This window comes from Mastigoproctus giganteus, chromosome 14 (assembly GCF_048544385.1).
Source record: "Mastigoproctus giganteus isolate SK-2022 chromosome 14, ASM4854438v1, whole genome shotgun sequence".
Taxonomy (NCBI): domain Eukaryota; kingdom Metazoa; phylum Arthropoda; class Arachnida; order Uropygi; family Thelyphonidae; genus Mastigoproctus; species Mastigoproctus giganteus.
The window spans coordinates 77,814,399-77,833,452 of record NC_143588.1 but is presented as its reverse complement, the minus strand read 5'-3'; the positions used below and the strand labels follow the sequence as shown (position 1 = coordinate 77,833,452).

At 41.2% G+C, this 19,054-nt stretch overlaps 1 protein-coding gene across 1 annotated transcript in view; it reads right to left on the bottom strand.

Moving 5' to 3' along the window:
* Window positions 1-19,054, bottom strand: part of LOC150075267 (uncharacterized) — a 155,452-nt gene that overhangs the window by 75,376 nt on the left and 61,022 nt on the right. The window lies entirely within an intron of this gene.

Below are 19,054 nucleotides of genomic sequence, written 5' to 3'. Positions count from 1 at the left end.
AGTTCTCGCTCTCACAAGGGGTTGCTCGTCCCCTGCATTTCTAGAAGTGCTGCTTCCAACCCAACCGAACCGCTTTCTACAGCGGTTTGGTTGTTATTTGTTCAAGCAACTGTTAAATGGAAATCAATCGTTTAAATCCGCAACATTTCCAAGAACAGGATTCAGAGCTTTATGATGACAGCGAGCTTATTAACTCTAAATATTACAGTTCTAATAGCATCACCAATTAAGCCCAAGAAAGTTAATGGTGCTTCGAAATACATCTCAAATGGAGGAATTATATACAAATTTTGAATTCTGTTCAGTTTTCATTGCCAATCGAGAATGAGAAAACTAATTACGCATTCCCAAGCGAAGGAATTGCAGTTTCTTAATTAGTATTATGTTCGGATGCACGTAAGCCTAAAATGGTATTGTTAGGGCCCTTTGATTAATTTCTATTAAGGAAATGACATTAAATGTAAAAGTGGTTCGCATTTATCTGCAATCCTGTGTTAAATAGGGTTATCGTCAATGGTAGTTTGAGTTATTTACGAAGATATTCTAAAATAATTCCCTTTAATATTTTTAACCAATGAAACTATTATTAACACAAAAGGGTCCGGAACTGAATATCTTTGCACTATTTTCTCTGCGTGCTAATTAAAGGATTCCCTTAGAAGCAAAGAAACCATAATTATAAAACTGTTTAAATCGAATAGAACTCCACCGTTTAATTTTCCGTTTCATTTCACCCTTTTTGATATGCAGAAATCCGAGCGTGCCTTTTCTCAATTAGGGTAATGAGGCGATTCGTAATGTTTGGAAGAGGCTGCACTTGCTTGCTGAATTACCATTTCCATGTTATTCCATTTTTATGTTGAATAGTTGACTGCTAGCGTATGCACGTAAAATGTTAATAATACGGCGCTGTTGGATCCAAGAAATTCTTGATGTTTCTAATTTTAGGTATTTAGAAAACCTTTATGTATTTTACTTTTAGCAATGTTGTTTTACCTATCTGATATAATTCTTATTATTCAACATGATTCATATATAAAAAATACAACGGCATTAGTTTCTAAGGTTATTAAGGCGATTGAAAAGTATTGCCTCATAGTTCATAACATCAGTGCTAAGTGGCGCAGTTAAAGTTCAACTTGGTTTTCCATGTAGCTAATGGTTTCTAGTTACACTGCTCAGAAAACTTAATATCTGCCTGCATTGTAACTCTTTCTTTCATTGTAACCCTTGCTTCTTCTACTACTGTTTTTAATTCGACCGCGCCAAGTGCATAAGTTATTTTGGGATTACTTTTTTCCAAGTGTAAGTAAGACCTTGCATTTTTCTGCATTAAAATACAGCTGCCATGTTTTTGACCCTTCTTGAAGTCTGTTCAAGTCATCCTGTAGGAATGGTGCTTCGTACTGATCATTAACGACTCTCCAAATCTATATACAATATATTTTCAATAAAAAAAGCTCATTAATTCGGACCACTTTTTTATGTGTGAGATTTATTTATACAGAACGTACATCTTTCCTAAATGAGAATATAATGATACAGTTCCGAACTTCTTCCAGAATGGCTTCACGGCCATTTTTTTAAAGAAATAAAAACAATTCAAAACGAAAATTAAATGTAAATGCATTAATGGTTATTAAATATTAAATTAACTGAAAATTAAATGTAAATGCCTAAAATATTAATGCACGAAAAACGAAATGCCAGCGCAATATAGAACCTTTACACTTTCCGATCTTGTTCAAAAAGGGCAATATGATTCTGGAGGGATCTTTTACATCTAATTAAATTTATCATTATTAAGGTTGAACATATTAATTAAAGTTTATTATTTAAAAAGTCGAACAATGTGTTATATTTGATTTAACTCTTTAAATCAAATGGAACACAAATTAAACTATATTCCATTTCATTTTGAATATAATCATTTTCATAATTTTTTTTCTTCCCTTTCATCATAATTTTGAGCCACAACCATCTAAATGGTCCTTGAGGCTTGCCACAGACATTCTCCCAGGTATGAAATGCTAGTGCTTGCTACCTGGGAGTCTAAAATCCTAACGGAACTGATATTCAAGTGACACTTGAGTCAAGTGGACCGAATTTAGATGAAGTCTGGTCGTTTTACGACAACCAGATCTTCTAATTTCACATTCACGACGTGGGACTGTTAGTCACCCCGTGTATAACCACCGTGTGCAAGTCCACAAATACGATACCTGGTATACTGGAGGTGATCCCTCAGAGGTGAACCAATGCAAGAAGGGGTTGAGGTGGGTTGTCCACACCACACAGAGGAATTGGCGGCATACCACCAATTTGCTTATTGGAGGCTTTAAATTGCGAAACCCATGTTTAGTCTTCAGAGCTAAGCTCCGGCAACCCCCCTCTCTTTCATAATGCAGTATATCTTTTAAAATTATCATGAACGTCTTATCGAGATCCAATTTTCCTTACATTTTGAGGGTACAGCCCTAAAATGGTGTTCGCAGGCCGGCGAACCGAACCTATTTGTAAGTCTCTAGGAGACATCTGGATCAGCTAGTGTATAATTTTGCTGCCTCTACTCTGTCAGATAGTGACTAAATGTGTTAATTGTCTGACGGCACCAGGGGTTTCCCCCATCTCCGCATCAGATAGTGACTAAAGTGTACAATGTGTTTAGGGTCTAACGGCACCAGGGGTTTCCCCCATCTCCGCATCAGATAGTAACTAAAGTGTACAATGTGTTTAGGGTCTAACGGCACCAGGGGTTTCCCCCATCTCCGCGTAGTCTACATTGTCGTGTGTTACAGAACACTGTAAAGGCCAGAGATTTAAAAGTGTATGGATATTGTTGGATGTAGTGTCGTGTACCATTGTTCATCTGGCCATTTAGCCGCTGGACCTCTACTGAAGCCCAACGTTGCCCCGTGGAGGCAAGCCACGTACACTAGTATTTTTAAATAAGTAATCTGGCAGGTCCTACCACCTAATTTCCTGGGATTTCAGTGGCTAGGACCTTAAAAAAAAGAAAAAAAAAAGGGAGGTGCGCTAGAGGTTCAGTCAGGCCAAAGGAGTTTCAAGTTATACAGTGTGGAATTAAGAATTTTGAGTGTAGGGCTAGGATAATTTTGACATGGGATGAACGCTAGTTGGAAAGCTAGAGGGGGGGGAGACTGAAGGGTGGGGGTAAGAGACAGACGTATAGGGTCGATAGAGTAGATGACCCCAAAATCAGTGAGGCAGGCCCATGCCCCACCAGAAGGAAAGAGGGGTGGCAGGAAGGAGACAAGGGGACCGTCACCTACCCCACCAGGAGGACAGTGGAGAAACAGAGCCGTGCAAGGGAGCACGGTTACAGGATCGCCACGTGGCATTGGCAGCAATGCTGCATGAAACCATAGTTGGCAGAGTCCAGTCCAGGTGGTGAAGTCATTTCAGTAGTGAGCTGCATGAAGATATATTTGGTAGAGTCAATCCGAGAGGATCAAATCCGGGTTGTGTCAATCCTGGGACAGAGAAGCCCTGTCCAGATAGTGGTGTCATTTCAGTGGTGAGTCAACTTGGTGGTGGCGAAGCCAGAGCGGCAATCATGGTAGATTGAGGCTGCATTGTAAAGGCACGAATATTGTGCAGATTGAACATCTTCACGGGGATTGCAGTACGCTAAAGCAAGTAGTGGTCTTGACACATGGCTGATTAGGCCGTTTCATTGTCTGGTTGGTTCTGATTCTGAGGTTGTGGTAGGGTTTCCTGCCTCGTGAAGAGGCCCTGAGCAAAGTTAGAAAAGGCTGTATACGTATGGTAGTCGTCCAGGAGATGTTGCTCCTGGTCTCTCGGGATGAAATGAATTTGTGGGATCAGAGAAGATCTGAGGTCATCATATAGTAGGTAGTCATGCATCAAGTGGTCCTAGGTCTCCTAGGCACCACAGGTGCAAAGGGAACTGTCGGAAAGTCCAAGAAGGTTCAGTTTGCTGCAAAAGGTACCATGCCCTGTTAGGAGATACGTGGTTAGAAGGCCTGGGGAGAACCAGGATGGTGATTTGGGATATACTTTGCATATGTCCGGTATAAATTTGCGGGCGATGGTCCCTTAATGAACTCAGACCATCTAGCTTGCCAAGTCTGTTGTAATTAGGTTAGGAGTCTGCTTTTTTCACTGGAATAGGTGTTAGCAGGGTCCGTGGTAAAACCAATAAAGATAGTAGACTTTCCTCTGCTGGGCTAATACAGTATCCCCACATGGGCCACCTGAAGGTCTAGGGGCAGTACACCGGCGAGGACCTGTAGAGCGTGTGTGCTGGAGGTGCAACATGCTCTGGTTATCGTAATGAGAATTGGCCATTGAATGATGTTCAGTTTTCTTCGTCCTACCACAGTGGAGGCTTTGGTGAACCATATGCCAGAAGCGTAGGTGATACCCGGTATGAATATGGCTTTATAAAGTAATGATAGAGTGCATTTTTTGAGCCCCCAATCTCGGCGGGTCACCCTGGCAACCAGTGCAGTGTAATTTATTATTTTCCGAAACGTTAGTTTGCTGTCGATGATAATGCCAAGGAGTTTCAGCTGGGTAACAAGCTTGATGGTTGTGCATGTATCTTGATTTGAGGCGGCCTCCGCGGATGAAGACAGCCGATGTAGATGAGATGCTCAGATGGTTTTTCCGGACCCACTCTTGCAGGGTAGTAACAGCTCTGTTGGCAGATACTTCAAGTTGAGCCCTGGAGTCCCCTGCCAGGATCAGAGAGAGAGATCATCAGCGTATGCCGAGGTCTGGACATCGCCTAAGTCAGTACTGAGAAGCTCGTCGAGTACAGAGTTCCAGAAAAGGGGGCTCAGGACAGAGCTCTGAGGACAACCTTGGTGGACACGATGTTCCACACTGGAGAAGGGAGCCTGAACCACAATGCTCCTGTCACTGAGATAGTGTAAAGTGTAAAGTGTATCTAGGGTCAAACGGCACCAGGGGTTTCCCCCATTTCCGCGTAATAAAGGCCAGAGATTTAAAAGTGTATGGATCTTGAAATGTGTGGTGTCGTGTACCGTTGTTCTTCTGGACATTTAGCCGCCAGGCCCCTGCTGAGGCCCGACGTTGCCCCACTTTCGCCCTGTGGAGGCAGACCAAGTATCTAGTAATTTGCATTTACTCTGGCAGGTCCTGGCACCTATTTTCCTGAGATTTCAATGGCAAGGACCTTAAAAAAAAAAAAAAAAATTTGCATGTTGTATGTTGATCACATACATGTTTGAAGGGGTTGCGTTTGAAAATTTAATGGCCGAGGAGAGGGCGAAATAATTTAAAGAAGCTAGAATTTTGGTGTGGGTCTTGCGCTGGCATAGAGATAGAGAGGGGAGGAGACTGAAGGCTAGGGGGGGAATAGCTAGGAAAGACTGGGGTCAATAGAGTAGACGACCCCAGCATGTGCCAGTGGGGCATGCCCATGCCCCACCAGAAAGAAAGATGTGGGATGGCAGGGGGAGGCAACAAGAAGGCTGTCGCCTCCCCCTCTGCCAGGGGAGGGAGGAAAGTGTGCCCGGCAAGGGAGCGGGCACAGGTCGTCGTATGGCCTGGCGGCTGCATGTCTGCTTGAGTCAGGTCCTTGGTTGGGTCCTAGTTGTCCAATCCGTGTGTAGGTTCCTGTCTGTGGTTGTCACTTGGCAGCAGGACAGGTGCCTTAGTCAGGTCCGTAGTTGTGGGTATTTAGTCCAGTCTGTAGTTACTTATGTCTCTGTCTGGAGTCGTGGTCATTAGTTATTGGATCCTGGGTCCATTTGTTGGATCCGAGTTTGTCGAGTCCGGGTGTAGGATCCTGTCCGTAGTTGTCACTTAGCACCAGGACAGGTCTATTAGTCAGGTCTGTGGTTGCGGGTGTTTGGTCCCGTATGTGATTACTTCAGTTTATGCTGTTTCTTCCTGGGATGCAATCCCTTTGTGGATATCTTGATGGTGACAGTCCGTGCACCTTATATGGTTGTTTGCAAAGTCATGTATTGTGGGCCTGAGAATCGCTATTGTGGCTGTGGGGGTGGAAGAGTATGCCTTCTGTCAAAAAGATCTTGTGCAAAGTTTGCCAGTGCTTTGTAGCTGTGCTCCTCCTCCAGTAAGCGTTCCTCTTGATTCTCTGGTACATAATGTAATTCTGTAATTAGTCGGCATCTGAGGTCTTCATAAAGCTTGCAGTGGTACATTAAATGCTCCCACGTTTCCACTAAGCCACAATGATAGAGGGCAGTGTTGCTCAGCCCAAAGGTCATCAGTTTGAATCTGATGGCGCCGTGGCCAGTTAGGAGATACGTGGCCAGCAATCCTGGGGAGAGCCAGCTTGGGTATTTTGGGTATACCGCCGAGACAGTTGGGAGGAATTTTCGCGTTATTTGCCCTTTTGTTGAGTTTTGCCACCGTGTTTGCCAGGTTTGCTGGAGATGTACAGTTAGTCTTCTTTTCTCTATTTTCGGTTCGCTGGCTACATTTAATGTGAAATTTAGGCAGGTATCCGGTATGCCTCTGGAAAGGCTGTAGAGGAGTCCACTGCGTATTACTTCTAGGTCCAAGGAGAGGGCACCCGTGAGCACCTGAAGCGCGTGTGTACTCACTGTGTTGCAAGCTAGTGAGATAGTCAGCAAGATGTACCTCTGTATGGTTTCTAGTTTTCTTTTATTAGTTGCAGTGGTTGCTTTCTTGTACCAGACACCCGAGGCATAGAGGATGACTGGCAGGAACACAGTTTTGTGAAAAAGAGCAAGAGTTTTCTTCTTTATGCCCCAGTACTTGTGGGTGATTCTTGCAAATAGTGACGAGTAATTTCTGATTTTATTTCTGAGATAGTTAAGGTGGGGAGTGAAGGATAGGTTTCTATCATGGACAACCCCGAGAAATTTCATTTCTGTGGTCAGCTTGACGGTGGTTCCTTGTACTTTTATTTGGGGGGTGTCTCCTGGTGTCCAGGGTTCCCCGAAGTAGGATGGAGCTTGTCTTAGTGGATGATATCTTCAGGTTATTTTCGTCAGCCCATTGTTGTAGAGTGGCGAGCGCCCGGTTTGCTGTGTTTCCCTGGAGTGTTCTGCCAGTATCAGGACAAGGTCATCCGCATACGCCTGGGAGGCTGCATTTCCGAGGTTGAGGTTGAGGAATCCGTCCAGGACCACGTTCCAGAGCAGTCGGCCCAGGACGGAGCCCTGTGGGCATCCTCTGTAGATGCGTCTGGTTATTGTACAGTAAGGAGCAGTGACTTTTACTGACCTGTCGCACAGGTAACTGCTGATGCAATTGTATAGATTACTTGGGAGTTTGGCCTCACGGAGCCTGCTGAGGACGCTTGGCCACCAGAGGGTGTCAAACGCCCCGGCAAAGTCAACCGCTATGGCAAGAAAGTATTTGCGATCTGTTTCTGTTGCGGCGTTGATGATGCTGCGTAGGGCATCGCTGGTGGAGTATCCTTTTCGAAATCCAAATTGTTTGGGTGACTCTAGGCCTGCGTTTCTATAGTGCTTCTCTATCCTGTTTCGCAGGAGATGTTCAAGAAGCTTGCTGAGAACTGTCAGAAGCGCTATCGGGCGATAGGACCCTGGGAGGTCCTGCCTCTTCGTGGGATTCTTCAAGATTAGCCGGAGCGTCGCCACCCTCCAACTGCACGATAAGTAGCCTTCTTTGAGGCATTTATTCTATAGTTTCAATATTTCCTCTGGATTGGTGTCCACTGCTTTCTTGATGATCTCTGGCTCTAGGAGATCTTCCCCTGGGGACTTTTTGTTTCTCAGCTTGGCCGCCGCGATCTCCAGCTCAATCTTGGTGAAAGGTTCCTCAATTTGCTGGGTTGTGTATATGCTGTTCTGTTGGCAGAACAGCATATACACTTCATATCATTGTGCTCCGGAAACATAGCATCCAAAATATTGTTGACTGTTTCGTGCCACGTTTTGTGAAGCCCCCTTGCGGTTTCCTCATTTCTGGGATTACCTCGCCTCTGGGAAGCTTGTTTGTAGTCACCCGATAGACCACTTCCCAGGGGTTGTTATTTCCTGTCGTGGAAACTAGGTGTTCTCATGTACGCTGTTTTCTTTCTCTGATTTTTGCTCTGTATTGATTCCTTGCAGTACGGTATCGTTCCCGGAGCGCCTCTACTTCTGCAATAGGCCAATCACGTCTAGCCCGCTGGAATTTTTTCCGACAGGTGTTTGCTACCTGCCTTAGTTGCTGGAGCTCAGGGTTCCGCCAGGGTACCGCGCCCGGAGATAGTTTCTTTCTTTTGATAGATTTGTCCGCCGCTTCTGTGATAAGTCTCACCAGTTTTGCCTGGTGTTGGTCTGGGGTTGTCTCTTCTGTGTTGAATGTGTGGGCAGCCACACGTATAGTTTGTTGGAATTTGGGCCAGTCTGCTTTTCCTATGGCGTATCTGTGCTGTATTTGTCTGGGAGTTGTGCTTCTGGCTATTGTTCGGTTTAATTGGAAGGTTATTGCTCTGTGGTCCGATGTTGTCCAGTTTTCTGTTACTGTCCAGGCTGTGATGTGATCAGTGATGGATCTTGTGGCAAGGGTGACATCAATTGTTGTCTCCCACATGGTGCTGGAGAATGTTGGGAGGTTGTTTGGCTGGTTAAGTATATTATAGCAACTGTTTGTGAGGTACTCTTCCAGACGCTGCCCGTTCACAATGCCTCTCCGTCCTGGAGTTTCGCTATACCATGCCGGTGAGCGGCAGTTTACGTCTGCGCCTACAATTATTTTGGCGTTCGGAAATTCTGTGTGCATGGTCTGTAGGTAGTTAATTGTTGTGAGGATATCTTCCCCCAGTCGACTGTATATTGAGACAGCATAAAATTCCCCTAGTGTGGTGACTATGTGGTCACACGCAGCCCAGGAGAGGCAGTAGTTTGATAGTTGGGTCACTGTGTAATCCGGATTTCTAACTAGGATGGCTGCCAACGGGGTTCAGCATCAGTATGCACAATCTTGTATTACAGGGGGTATCCCCTGACCTCTTTGCTGTGTGTATACGGCTCTTGCACGAGCATAATGTCAACATTTTCTTCGTTGGCCTTTTTTACCAACTGGGTGGCAACCGCCCTAGACCTTTGCGCGTTGAGCTGTGTGAATTGAACTTTTAGTTTGTCACTGAGAAAGCTGGCAATGCAGTTGTAGAGATTTCCTGGGCGCTCAGCGCGTCTCATCCATCCGAGGACGCTAGGCCACCATAAGGTGTCGAACGCCCCAGCAAAGTCGATCGAGATGACGAGGATGTACTTCTGGGTGCAGTTTCTGGCAGCATTGGTAATGACCTCCAGCGCATCGACGTTAGACCTGCCTGGCTTGAATCCAAATTGATTTCGTGCTGGTAGCTGTGCAGTATTGTAGTGGTTTTCCAGTCTCCGTCTAAGGAGCTGCTCAAAGACCTTACTCAGCACAGAAAGGAGAGCAATAGGTCCGTACGAGTCATGTCGATCGTGCGGTTTAGTTGGATTTTTGAGTATGAGCCAAATGGACGCAGTTTGTTTTCCAATCGGTTGGGAACCATCCCTTTAGCAGGCAAAGGTTGAAGAGGTTTACCAATGTTTCAGGAGCGAATTCGGCAACTTTTTTAATTATTTCGGGCTCGGGCATGTCCAGGCCTGGTGACTTGTTATTTCTCAGACTCCTAACAGCCATAGAGAGATCCTCGACGGTGAAAGGCTCTTCCACGAGTGTTGAGTTATAGTTGTTATTGTCGAGGCAAAGCTGCTGTTGTTCTGGAGAGTTGTCATCTGGTGGCTGTTTGAAAGAGTGATCAAGTATGTTTGAAATCGAATGCTGCCAGGTGGTGGTCACATGGCCTTGTGGAGTGATTGTGGAGCGAATAACTTCACCTCTTGGCAGTTTATTTGTTGTTACCTTGAACACGACACCCCAGGGGGTTAGAGTTACTAACTGTTTATACCAAATGCTCCCAGGACAGTCTTTTACGCTGCCTGATCATCGCGTTGTAGGCGTTTCTAGTCTCTCTGTACTCCTGCCGGAGGTATTCAATTTCTGCGGTGGGGCCAGGATTACCTGGCCCGTTGGAATGCTCGTTGGAAGTAAAGAACTCTTTACTATTTTTCTTTGCATCCCTTGCCAAAGATTTCTCGTGATCTGCCTTTGCCTGCCTAACCTCCTTTGTAACTTGGTTACAGATCAACTTCTATCTATCATAGGCTTCCATGTCACCCATTAATTTATACGTATCCCATGCATTTTTCTTCTCTGTCATATGTCTCATTAGTTCATCTGACATCCATTTAGGCCTAAACCTTGAACAATATTTCTTAGTTGGTATGTAAAGCCTAGTAGCTTCCAAGATAAGTTCTTTGAATGCTTCCCATTTTGAATTTGCTGTTGGTAACATCATCAGTTGGTCCCACTGTATAGAATTTAAATACTGTCTCAGTCCATTGTAGTCGCCTTTACGAAAGCAATAACCCTTCCCTCTACCCCTAATGGTAGTTACCTCTTTGAGTAAATCCCACTTCAGCACACTGTGATCACTGCCACCTAGTGGTTCCTTTATCTGAAGATTCGTAATGCATGCTGATGCAGAAAACAATCATCCAATAAATCCACAAAAGCCTTGCTAGTGTGTGAGTGACCAACCCACAAATTCCAGTCAATATCTGGGAAATTAAAATCCCCCATTATAAGACTCTCTGATGTACTGGCCCACTCTATTTCCCTTTACAGTTTCTTATTATACTCATCAGAGTCATTAGGCCTCTAACACACTCCTACTCTCAATTTTGATCTCCCAATGCTTATGTCACACCAAACTGACTCGACACTGCACTGTCCAGCGATGTCGACTGGCTTCGCTTCCTTGGATTTTATGTGTTTCTTAATTAATAGCATAGCCCCTCCTCCCTTGCTATCCTGTCTATCCTTCCTGTACACATTGTACTCCCGAAATTCCAGTTCTGTATTCCTTATATCTGTGTGACACCACGTCTCTGATATCACAACAATATCTGCCTTTGATGTTTTTAGAAATACCTCAAATTCATCAAATTTATTTACCAAACTCCTAGCATTGATGAATACGCAAGTATACATGCACCTGTTCTTATTCTTAGCTATCCTAACACAACCCATGTGTTTACTTGTACCGCGATGACTCCCAGCAGTCTCTGAAATATCCTGCATCTTGTTTTTCAGGCTTTTGCTCATTCCAATAAAAGCGGTGCAAGAATCACTTTCACCTCTGCCAGTGGCTACTGTTAATCTATTAGTCCTTGTTTCCCCCCCCCTAAAGCTAGCAGTTTTCCGACCCACCTAACACTGCCCTGATAGCATCAGCAAATATTCTTGCACCCTTTCTATTTAAGTGTATCCCATCCCTGTAGAAGCAGTCTCTCCTGTTAACAAGTACAGCCCAGGCTGAAAAAAATTTGTCGAGTTCACGTTATGTCAAGGATCTGGGTACCTCCTTGCCGTGTGTACGCCATATCCAAAAAATTGCATTTTTTCATACAGCAAGTATCTCTCCATCTTTTCTTTACTACTGAATACATTATGAATAGTCAAACTAATATAACAAACTTATCTGCGAAAAGACCTAACCTCCAAACACTTCCTCGTTAATTTCATAAATATTCGTGGTCAGAGTTCCAATCTGAATGTTTTTCATTTTCACTTATAGTCTGCCAAGCTCCATTTATATTTTCTGACAGGTTACCCCAATTAATAGTTGCCTCGACCACGGCTCATTTCAGTTTTCCTAATTACAGTAGAACCCTACTGTAATTAGGAAAACTGAAAAAGAAATTCTCCGACAAGAAATTCCCCCATAAGTTTTCCCCTGTACTAGGTTTGGTTTCTTAAGTCCCAATTTCACCTCTATATATTGTAATGTATTATTTTCCCGCGTAAGAAGTTTTCCAGTAAAAAAGTTTTCCCCTCATGAAAAAGTTCGTGATAAAGAATACACAGTGTATGATTATAATGACGTTTTCCTACTTTAATATGTTTTTTAAATATAGAAATTCTTTATTTTTATTATTAAAAAAATATTAAACAATATAAGCATTTTGGTAATGGAATACGTTAGTACATAGCATTTTAGTTCGTAGTAAACCACCGAAGTAGGTGAAATGGCATCGTTTTTTACATCTCATATTGTGAATGCCTTCACAAAGTTGCCTTGATATTGCACTATCTCCAATAATCAACGTTTCGCCAAAGGAGAAGATTAATGTTACTTATTCTCGGCGGATATCCCTGGGTGGTGGTATTCGCCGAGAATCCACTGGCGAAGCGTTGCCTATTCGAGAATCCAGTGTCGAAGCTTGCTTATTCTAGGTAGTTCAATATTTTTTCCCCTCTGGAATGGGCCCCCCAGAGGATCCTGGCCTACCTTCTGGCAACATCAGATGGGTCAGAGTACGGTCTGACCCATCTGATGTTGCCAGAAGGTAACATGATGAATGTCTTGGTGATGGTCTATTCTCTTGAGACAGTACGTGCTTTACGTGGACTGGCCCACCTTCCCGTGGTGTGGACGAGCACCCAGAATCATCTTTCCAGGTGACTGATGCTTCTGGGTAGCCAAGAGGCCAGAACAGAACAACAGAACACACACAATACACACAGACCTACGTCACACACATATCTGGCCCATTTGTAGTGATACTGTTCTTCACAGAGATACGAGGCGGAGTTGAACAAACGTTCTAGGATCCGCCCTTTACATATACACATGTCCACATGTCTAGGTAGTTCAATATTAGTGCAACTCATTGTGAAAGCATTCACAATATGAGATACTGTATATCAAAAACGATGCCGCCTACTTCGGTGATTTTCTACGAACTCAAATGATGCTATTCACTAACTTGTTCGATTAGTGAATTTTCCATAGTCTGAAGCTTTCAGCCCTGAAACCTTTTTTAGTATAAACATTTTGATATAATGGAAGTGACATATTGTAATCGTTTTCATCGATATCCATAATTGGATAGCGTCAACCACGTTAAGTTCTGATTTTTTGAAGTTCTGAATTACTTAGTAGATTGTTGTTCTGTCTTATTGTAATTGTGACCTTTTAAGGTATGTTGAAACTCCAAAGGAGATCATCCTTCCAACTTGGTAATAAGTATTTGGTAATTCGTTTAATGAACATAATAATAAGCAATTAGAAATCCTCAGTTTAAAAATGTTTCCCATAGGCAGAGTAAAATATTTATAAATTCAGAAATAATACTTAAAAATTAACTTTAACTTATGTATGTGCTTCTTTTCATTTTTATTTGATTAGTTAATATTTCATACCCTTAGGTCATTTTTCCCTTCTAAGAAGATTTCCCGCACAAGAAGTTCTAAACCTCCATTCCCTTGGAAAACTTCTTATCCGGGTTCTACTGTATTTACTGTACGATTGCTTTCGCTTTAAAAGTGGTACTTTTGCATATATCCGCCCTGATATTCCCTTTCAGAGAGTAAGTAATTTGGAAACTCCTCTTTTTGATTTTCTCTGGCTTAAAATCTCTCTATCCCATTCTATCAAATTCACCTATTGCCTCTATCGATCTCCTAATTCCACTAATCACTTGGAACTTTTTTACTTCCTTTCTTTGAAACTACTTTATACTGCCCAATTTTCCTAACAGTGAAGTAATTTTCATTGGTGATTTTAACCTTCACAACTCCAGCCGGCTTCAGTTTTCTAGTCACACGGACCTAACTGGTCGAGATGCTGAGGCTTTTGCAATTACTAATGACCTTGCACAAATTGTCCATTTACTTACCAGAATTTCAGACAATCCTAACGACACAGCCAACTTTCCTCATCTTTTTATGACGAATAACCCTCCCTACTACACGGTAGAGTCGAGTTAAGCTGTTTTCTAGGTATCTCATATCACAATTTGGTGATGGTCTCTTCTCCAATGGAGCTTTTCTCTCGTGGCCATTCTCAGCCTCAAATTTGTTGGCCATTACTAGGATGCAAAATGGCATGATCTACGAGTTTTCCAGTCTTCTTTTCCTTGGATTACTGTTTTACACCTTCTGATATCAATGTTTGCTCAGATCATGTCAGTGAAATTAATCTTGTGCAGATGAAATCCGTTATTCTACACTCCACCTTAAAATCTCGTCCTTTATGTTAACGTTGGTTTTCCAATAAATGTGCTAAGGCCTTTCAGTATAAGAATGTTGCCTATAGCAATTGGCTTGTATCTAAATCTTCATGTTCGCTTTGTGCCAACCCCAAAGCTCGCAACAATTTTAAAGTGGATATTAATTAGTCGAAACTAGATTTTGAACAAGCTAAGAGTAGAAATTTGCTTCTTGTCTAAACGCTATCCAAACATTCTGGTCTCTTACCAAAGCTATTGTCTGTAACTTTTGCTCATCTTTGTTCCCGCCTCTGTGAAAACCTGATGGTTCTATTGCCACCTCAGCCAAGGATAAAGTCGACTTACTTACTGGCATACTGTCTTTTAACTCTTGCATTGACGACCTTGGTAAACCACCTCCTACCATTCCCAATACACTGCACTCAATGCCTCTTGCGGATTTTTGTCAAAAGGATGTCAGAAGAATTTTGAACAATCTTGATGCCAAGAAAGCACCATATACTGATGTTATTTTTCCGCTAGCTCTCAAAACCTGTGCTCCTGAGCTTATGCCTGTTCTGTGTCGCCTATTTACATTTTCTTATTCCAGTGGTGTTTTGCCTTTTTCTTTCTTGGAATTTGCTCATATCCAGCCAGTTCCTAAAAGGGATGAAAAATCCTCTCATTCAATTATCGTCCCATTCACTCACCTTAAATGCTGATCTCCAGTGGGACAAAGATGACACTTAAATGTCTAGACAAAATCACATATCTGTACCAGGGATTATCCTGACTTCTAATTTCTGTTAGTATAAGCATATCACAAATATTGCTCCCTTTGCATGTAAAAAACTGGATTTTCTCTTTCGCTCTCGGTGTTACTTTTCTTCTAAACAGCTACTCACTCTGTACAAATTGATTTCCGCCAAATCAAGGAATTTTGTTCCTACATCTGGGGCGGTGTCCCCATAACCTCTTTCAGGTTCCTAGACGCCATTCAAAAGAGGATAATTAGGTTAATTAATGGCCCATCTGTTACAAAGTCTCTCCACCACTCTCCGTCTCATAGACGTTCTGTTTCTGCTGCAAGCCATTTTCTATAGAAATGGCTTGCGGCAGAAATTGGCTTCCACAGATACTTCCATGGGAGTATCTATAGAGGCCAATTCAGAAGAAAAATCACCAAAATTGATTTTATGCCTGATTTATTGATAAAACATATGAAATTATTAAAATGTATTTAATACAAATGTCATGAACTTATAAAAACAAAACAAAAAAAAAATATAAAACAATGGGTTGGTGATATAAAAGTACATTTATCCTTACTTGCGTAAAAAGTTAGAAGCATACTTTTCCGATATCATAAATGGGAAATATCTTCCCCATGGATAAAACCATTATCCATGGGGAAGATTTTTTATCAGAATGTTTTATCAGAATAATTAACATTTAATAGGCGAATTCAAGTCTGATTCAAATTGGATTGGGATAGATCAGAAAAAATTGACTAAGACCAGCATAATAACAACTCAATTTTAATTTGGAAGTGGATAAGACGAGTTTTGGAATGGGACGCTTCATATGTTTGCCATTTATCAGAAATGCAAACAATACTGTATTATTATAAGCAGAAAGAAGTGGAAAATTCATTTAAATTGTCATGACTATCGTTATATGACCAACAACGCTGATTTGAATTTGTTGTGCCAGTATCACAACTTTGGCTGAGTCGAATGTATAGGGTTTAATTTTAACCTTGTTGAGAATGCTGCATTACAATCCATCACAAACGACTACCGTCCAATTAAGTCATACATATTTTCACGCTTTAACACCAGAGGTAGTTACCATCGATCACGATGCACTTGGTGAATGAACAGCTGTAATTTCATTATCATCTTAGCTTTGCTGTCAGAAACATGCGGTCACAAGATTGGCTACAGTGGATGTAAAGAGCAGCCACAAATTATCTCGCCATTTATTCTTTTGGCATTTTGGACATGATTAATGAAGGCGTTATCGTGCATTAATGTATATAACCCTTTATAATTCGCTTTCGTTTATCTTGTCGAAATAGTTCATTATTATTTCCTTTCCAAGAATACAACAGTTATGACAAGATAGGAATCTTTGATCTTCTTTCACAAGCCAAATTGAACCTAATTATTGCTGACGTGTGTTGATCGTTTTCCTTGTCTCTTTCAGGGAACATTATGGATTTCCCTTTAAAGTTTGGTTATACATGAAAATGTGTATGGCGTGTTTATTCGCTCATAACCTTTGTTTGTTTGTTTTTTCGGAGTTTTATATCTTACTATGCGAGGTGTAAAAATAGATTTGGTAATTTTTTATAGTATGGAAATGCAGAAATATAAAATAACAAACGAAATAGAATTTCTTATGAATATTTATATTGCATTAATTTCACATCCTCATATTGCATTAAAGTGAATGATAACAGCTAGCTGGTTCATATATGTAGTGGTAAAAGCTTTGGTTAAGAAAAGGTCGGGGAACAAGTCACAGGCTATTTAACAATATCGTTCTGAAGAATAATATCAATATAAAAATAGAAAATAAGCTTCGCCTTAATTTCTTCTTCAGTGTGATTTGTGTAATATGATGTTAATTTTAATTAAGTGTGATAAAATATAATAATAAATGATAAATATATAATAATTATTATTCTATAATTTTCAAGAGGTTTATAATAAATGTTACCGCCTTAAAAATTGCCAATAAAACATAAAGGGAAAAGTTGTGTGGAAAATACGCGAGTAAATACGGTAGCTTCATATTTACGTTACAAAAGATGCTAAATGTGGAGCTAATTATAAAAATATGTTTTACACACAGTTCTTTATTACTAGCCACGAGTCTAAGTTAGAAAACATCAACTTTTCTAAATTTATTTCCCTTTATATTCGGACAGTTTCGTGGCTACAGTGGTTTACATCAGTAAGCTTCCCTTTAAGCAATTTATAAGCATGATATAGAGGTTATCTTAACGCATATTTTGAACAGCTTAAACTCGCTTGGAAGGTCCATAAAAAGTTCTTGTTGTTGACAACAGAAAATTTTCCTCTTATAAGAAGCAGTAAATCGCATAGTGTAACTGTTATCTCTCTTCACACTTATTTCTCTTGCGTGCAAAATGCCATTGTCTGTGCGGCTGAATGTGCAAGGCACATTCAGCTATCATTGACAGGCGCTTTAATTCAAGTTCTCAACTCTAAAATTAGCGAATTCTTCACATGCCATTTGCGTTAACCACCATTCCTCACGTTGAGAATTATTTTCTTAATTAAATACGTGTTGAGCTCCTTCGAAGTGCACTTGTATATCTCGGTTCTCGCATGCTTTTAAGATTTATTCACCTGCGTAAGTCACACTAGCAACTGAAGGCTGCATGCCTGAAAGCTTGGCTAATACCATCCATGGATTAATTATGCATTACAAGACACGTACGTAATTTTAATTTAACTAAGACCACATTTGTTGGGGAAACGGTTGGTGACTGGAACTTAATGGAAACTAAAAGTGTGTGTGTATAAAGATGTTAGTAGTACCAGAGTTGAGAATTTTCCGCATGTACATTGCTGTCATCCCTCGGCTCTGCCAGTGGATGCGGGATTTTTTTTTTAAATTATTTATTATTATTATTATTTTATTGATCCCGAACTTACTTGGGATCATCAGTACGAGATGTCGAGGTCCGGCACGGTTAGCACTTAGTTGTGTCCCACTTCGTCGTGGTAGAAGGGCACTGAACAGCACAGAACGTCATCTGGCATATCGGACCCAGCACGTGACAGAATTATCAATATAGTTTAGGCTCAAAAGTAAAAACATTACTTATAATAACAGTTATAAATATTCCTAACTGGTCTTCTTTATTGATCGGTTTTTCCAGACCACATATTATTTTCCGTTCTGGCTTTTTTGGATTAGAGAGGATCACGTCCAATCGTTTTATTCTCTCATATTCCTTTACCTTTTGTGGCTTCCTTTCTGTTTCCATTACCGCACTATTATCCCTAATCTTCAGCAGTCTACTAATTCTGATTTTCTTTAAGCTGTTTTTTAGCTCTTTATTTACCGCTAAACGCACCTCATCACTACTTTTCAACATGACCCATGAGCTGCTTTCGCTATCAGGACATGCCCTCCCGCTGAATTTGGCAGGTACGGGCGTCTCCAGGGAGACTGAGATAACTGTCCGTTTTTGTAGTGAACATAAAAAAAAACCAAAAAAAAAAACCAATAATAAGTTTTTGAATTAGAAAGTTCTAGTTCAAATTTTTTAACTAGACAGTTCTAGTTCACTTCCCAAATGACGCTATGCAGTAATTAACGTTGTTTCGGTAGCGTAAGTAGTGGGCGTAAGCATAAAGCGTTACATCATTATTTAGGACTGAAGTAAAATCGATTGGTAACGAAAATGCGAGACGGAAATTACGTAAATTACGTCACTTCCTAAATAACTAATAACGCTAACGTTGATTCGGTAGATTTAGTAGCGGGCGTGAGCATAAAACGTTACATCGTTCATACGAAATCTTTCGGACTGAAGCAAACCGATTGGTAAAAATTGTGAGACAACATTTAGGTAGTATGCGAGACGTCATCGGTTCTAGCTGTTCGATTTTAAAACTTTTCTGATTTTCGCTAAAGATATTTTCATATAAAACTGGGTTTATGGTTTGTTCATTTGGGTCCTTAGGATCTACATAACCAGACCTAAACCACCACTAAACTTTTACTTGCTAATAAAGAATGATCCAATATTATTTTTAAAATTAATATAAATTTTATCTAAAACGTGGCTAACAAGATTTATTCTATAATTACTGCCAAGTAGCCTTTTGAAATCTTATTAGAAATGCAGTTTAAGGATTTCTAAGCATTACTCCTGTACTTCTACGCACTATCAGAAAAACCTTTGTTGCACTAAATTGCACTGGCTCCTCATTAGTTTTCTATCTTTGGCATTGAAGTACCAT